The following is a 6,186-nucleotide window of genomic DNA, read 5'->3' as shown; positions in this document are numbered from 1 at the left end:
CTTATCTAAGTTAAGTCTCTTATAAAGAGAAAAAAGCATAACACTAACACCCGCTCCCAAATCACATAGAGCAGTTTTAACATAATTATTCTTAATAGAACAAGGAATAGTAGGTATACCTGGGTCGCCCAACTTCTTTGGAACTTTGCCATTGAAAGAGTAATTAGCAAGCATAGTGGAAATTTCCTCATTGGGGATTTTCCTTTTGTTAGTAACAATATCTTTCATATACTTTGAATAAGGAGGCAATTTAATAGCATCAGTCAAAGGGATTTGCAAGAATAAAGGTTTCATCCAATCACAAAATTTATTATAGTGTTCTTCTTCCTTTGATTTTAGTTTCTTAGCAGGAAAAGGCATTTGCTTTTGAACCCAAGGTTCTCTTTCATTACCATGTTTCTCAGCAATAAAATCTTCTTTAGTATACTTTTTATTTTTAGCATGCTTTTCAGGTTCATCTTCTACCTCTTCTTTATCAGAAGCATCATTCTTATCATTATCTTTATCATGTTCATTACCACTTTTAGTTTCAGCATCAGAAATAGAAATGCTATTAGGATCATTAACAGGTTCAGAGGATTCTACAACATTCTTATGTTTCTTTTTCTTTTTCTTAGATGGAGCACTAGTTTTAGTTCGTTGAGAATCTTGTTCAACTCTTTTGGGATGTCCCTCAGGATATAAAGGATCCTGAGTAGAAACACCACCTCTAGTTGTTACTTCATAAGCATGTTTTTCTTTAGAATTATTTCCCAACAAGTCATTTTGCACTTTAGTGAGTTGATCAATTTGAGTTTGAACCATATGAAAATGTTTAACAAGCATCTTAACATCATTGGAGGTTCTCTCCACAATACCATGCAATTCACTAATAGCTCGAGAATTTTCCATTAAATGATTCTCTACTCTCATATTAAAATTTTCTTGCTTAACAATATAATTATCAAACTCATCTAAGCATTGTGCAGGAGGTTTTGAATACGGAATATCTTCCCTAGTAAAGCGTTGAAGGGAGTTTACCTCAATCATGGATGAAGGGGGAATTATCTCACATATATCTTCTATGGGAGGAAGATTCTTCACATCTTCAGATTTAATACCTTTCTCCTTGAGAGACTTCTTGGCTTCCCTCATATCTTCATCATTTAATTTAATCATACCCCTCTTCTTCAGTATCGGTGTCGGGGTTGGTTCAGGTGTAGACCAATCATCATGATTCCGACCTATTTTAGCCAATAATTCTTCAAATTGCCCTGAGTTCTTTTCTGAAAACACAACCAGCACAACTATCCAGGTATGCCCTAGACTCAATGGTTAGTCCACTATAAAATATATCAAGTAAATCATGCTTTTCCAAATCATGGTCAGTGCCGAGCTCTAATAAGAGAGCAAAATCTCGCCCAAGCCTCGTGCAATTTCTCTCCATCTCCCTGGTCAAAATTATAGATTCTCTGCAAAGCAATATGTTGAGCACTAGCAGGAAAGTATTTACGGAAGAAAACATCAAGCAATTCTTTTGGACTTTTAATAGAATTAGGTGGCAAACTATTATACCAAGTTTTAGCGTCATCCTTTAATGAGAATGGAAAGATTTTAGCAACAAAGTAAGTACGCTTCTTAACATCATCAGAAAACAAGCTACTCAGAGTTGATAGCTCAATCATGTGTTCAACAGCACTTTCTTTTTCAGTACCACAAAAGGGTGTTTTCTCAACAATAGCTATATGAGATAAATCAAGAGAAAAATCATAATCTTTATCTTTAATGTTTATAGGAGATGTGGCAAACTTAGGATCAGGAGACAGTTTATATCTAACAGCATGTTCTGCAAGCAACTTTTTAATTTTTCTTGCATCAGTAGTAGCATTGCATTTTTCAATAAAATCATCATTAAGCTCCACATAATCTTCATCAGGATCATCACTAGAATAATCAAGTTCAGGTGAATTAACAGGTGTAGTAGCATTAGGAGTTTCAGTATTTTCAATTTGTCTAGACCTAGCAATCGTAGCATCTAGAAAGGATCCCAATGAACCACTATCATCAAGCACAGCAGAAATATTATCAATATTATGAGAGTTTTCAGATTCAGCAGAAGTACCCGCATGTGAAGCATGTGGCGGTGAAACAAGTTTATCAATCACAGATGGTGAATCAAGAGCAGCAGAGGTACTCAGAGTTGTACCTTTTCTTGTAGTGGATGGTAATATGGCGACCTTAGTATCGCGAGGTTTACCCATGATGGAGAATTTGCAGCGAACAATATCAATCCAAGTGAACTTCCAAATAAAGCTATGCTCCCCGGCAACGGCGCCAGAAAATAGTCTTGATGACCCACAAGTATAGGGGATCGCAACAGTCTTCGCGGGAAGTAAAACCCAATTTATTGATTCGACACAAGGGGAGACAAAGAACACTTGGAAGCCTTAACAGCGGAGTTGTCAATTCAGCTGCACCTGGAAACAGACTTGCTCGCAAGAGTTTATCAGTAGTAACAGTTTTATAGCAGTAGCTTGATGAGTGAAATAACAAACAGCAGAGTAACAAAGACAGCAATAGTGATTTTAGTAAACAGCAGGATTAAAATACTGTAGGCACGGGGACGGATGACGGGCGTTGCATGGATGAGAGAAACTCATGTAACAATCATAGCAGGGCATTTGCAGATAATAATAAAACGGTGTCCAAGTACAAAGCAATCAATAGGCATGTGTTCCAATTATAGTCGTACGTGCTCGCAATGAGAAACTTGCACAACATCTTTTGTCCTACCAGCCGGTGGCAGCCGGGCCTCAAGGGAAACTACTGGATATTAAGGTACTCCTTTTAATAGAGTACCGGAGCAAAGCATTAACACTCCGTGAACACATGTGATCCTCACATCACTACCATCCCCTCCGGTTGTCCCGATTCTTGTCACTTCGGGGCCATTGGTTCCGGACAGCGACATGTGTATACAACTTATAGGTAAGACCATAAACAATGAATATCTTGATGAAACAATAACATGTTCAGATCTGAGATCATGGCACTCGGGCCCTAGTGACAAGCATTAAGCATAACAAGTTGCAACAATATCATCAAAGTACCAATTACGGACACTAGGCACTATGCCCTAACAATCTTACGCTATTACATGACCAATCTCATCCAATCCCTACCATCCCCTTCGGCCTACAGCGGGGGAATTACTCACACATGGATGGGGGAAACATGGCTGGCTGATGTAGAGGCGTTGGCGGTGATGGCGGCGATGATCTCCTCCAATTCCCCGTCCCGGCGGAGTGCCAGAACGGAGACTTCTGGCTCCAGCGACGGAGTTTCGCGATGTGGCGGCGTTCTGGAGGGTTTCTGGCGACTTCGACTTCTCCCCGTGCGTTTTTAGGTCGAGGCCGATAAATAGTCCGAAGGAGGGCGTCGGAGGCCGACCGAGGGGGCCACACCATAGGGCCACGCGGGCCCCCCCTAGGCCGCGCCGCCTTATGGTGTGGGGCCCTCGGGCCTCCACCTTACTTGACCTTCTGGCTCCGTCAGTATTCTGGGAAAATAGGGCCTTCTGCATAAATTCCGAGGATTTTCCCGAAAGTTGGATTTCTGCACAAAAACGAGACACCAGAACAGTTCTGCTGAAAACAGCGTTAGTCCGTGTTAGTTGCATCCAAAATACACAAATTAGAGGCAAAACAATAGCAAAAGTGTTCGGGAAAGTAGATACGTTTTGGACGTATCATTGGGTTAATGATGAGATAAAAATAAAATGATGCCATTATATTTTTGTGGATTATGCTTTAGTGACTACCGCTTTTACACTTAATAAGAGCATCATCATAATCCGTTGAAATGACACCATACGAGTTATGGCATGGGTATAAACCCTAATAGTCCTTTCTTTAAATTTTGGTCTAAGAGTTTACAACCAAAATCGGATGAATGTCTTTGTTGGTTATCTCAAAGAAATAATTGGGAATTCTTTTCACTATGAAGTAAAAGACAAAAGTGTTTGTTAATGTTACTTGCTTATTTCCAAGAAATTGTTTCTAGCAAAGTATTTGAGTGGGGGGACAATAAAATTTGATAAGGTTTATGAACCTGAGCATAATGATTAGAGTAGCGCAGCATCGGAATTGGTTTCGGAAGCGGCCACGACGATCATGGCTCCCATGACTACAAAGTGTTTTAGCCATGGAGATCAAAGTACATATTGAACCTTGTAGGTATGGTTTACTTTGTGATCAAATAAATGATTTGTGGACAAAGGATTGATTTTGAACAATGATAAACCAACTACAAACAAAGAAGTTATGATGGGCCCTGACTCCGTTAAAATGGCTATACGCCATGAAATCCAAGATAGATGAATACTTTTTGAAAGTAAATGGATCTATAAAATTGATGGACTTGGATGAAATATCCTTAAAGAAGCTTGACTTGTCGAAAAGTTGTTTACGACAAAGTTCAAAGAGTTGACTACGACAAGATTAGATCTTCCGTAGCAATGCTTATAGTCTATGTGGATTATTCTAGTAATCACTACATATTTCTTTTATGAGATATGTTAGTAGGATGGCAAAATACATTACTTATCAGAAGTATATATTAAAGGTGTATACAAGATACAACCAAGAGTTTTGCTGGTCCGTGGAATACTAGATAGGTATACAAACTTCAATTGGATGAAGTGAGTATCTCGGAGTTGGAATCTTCACCGGATGAAATAGTCAAAGAGTTTTTGATTTCATCAGAGACGATGAAGAGGCTTGCATTTGCAGGAAATTAAGTGGGAGCGCTGAGACATATTTATAATACTTATGTAGATGACATATAGTTGGTTATAAATGATGTAATTATATACTTGATTAAAAGGTTTCATTGAGAAATTAACTTCAATGAAAGAATATGGACTGAAACAAATTTTGTGTCGAGATCTATGAAGATAGATTGAAACACATAATAAGTTTAAGTCAAAGTACATAGAATGGATATTGAAATAGTTCAATATAGAAATATTAAGAAAATATTCTTGTCATGTGAAGGTTTAACAAGACTTGAGTGTATCTGACACTCAGTGAGTAAAAACACATGAGTGATTATAGATCACAAATAATATGTACAAAATCAGATGTCCTATGCTCTGAAAGGTTAGGAGCATATACCAGAATGATTCATGTGATAATCATTGGACAAACAATAAGAATATCCCTGTATGCTTTAGAAGAACCAAGGATACATATATAGTTTTATATGGGGTAATGTCAAACAAATCGTTGTAAGGTGTTGCACCGATATTTTTTTAGTCACATATAAAACTGAAATTCAAATCTCAATTAGGCTAAGTATTGTTTAAAAGGTAACACAATGCTAGATTTATAAGAGTTCTAAATATTTTGACGGATTCTACAAACATAGGCAAAGCACGACATTGTTTTGACCATGACTGAGGATGTTGAGTCGAGAAGTTCTTTGAGAACTTGGTGTAGTTCCGATTGTGTCAGAACTTTGAAGCTATATTGTATGTGACAATATTAGTGACATATTTCAGACCGTGGAATTAAGGTTCCACCAGAAGACCAAACATATTTAATGCCGACTCATTTGGAAAATGAGTGATGCGTTGAGACGCAAATGAATTGCAAAATACATACGTTTCTGAGTGTATCAGCTCCGTTGACTAAAACCTCTCTCGTGAGCAATACATGATAAAGCACCGGAAGGCCAAGGTGTTATATCTTTACAAATGTAAACTAGATTATTGACTCTAGTGCAAGTGGGAGACTGTTGGAGATATGCCCAAGAGGCAATAATAAAATGGTTATTATAATATATCTTTGAGTTTATGATAATGTTTACATACCATGCTATAATTGTATTAACCGAAACATTGATACATGTGTGTTATGTGAACAACAAGGAGTCCCTAGTAAGCCTCTTGTATAACTAGCTTGTTGATTAATAGATGATCATCGTTTCATGATCATGAACATTGGATGTTATTAATAACAAGGTTATGTCATTATATGAATGATGTAATGGACACACCCAATTAAGCGTAGCATAAGATCACGTCATTAAGTTATTTGCTATAAGCTTTCGATACATAGTTACCTAGTCCTTTCGACCATGAGATCATGTAAATCACTTATACCGGAAAGGTACTTTGATTACATCAAACGCCACTGCCTAAATGGG

The sequence above is a fragment of the Lolium perenne genome, chromosome 5 (genome assembly GCF_019359855.2).
Source record: "Lolium perenne isolate Kyuss_39 chromosome 5, Kyuss_2.0, whole genome shotgun sequence".
Classification (NCBI taxonomy): domain Eukaryota; kingdom Viridiplantae; phylum Streptophyta; class Magnoliopsida; order Poales; family Poaceae; genus Lolium; species Lolium perenne.
Note: the sequence above shows the minus strand (reverse complement) of the source record.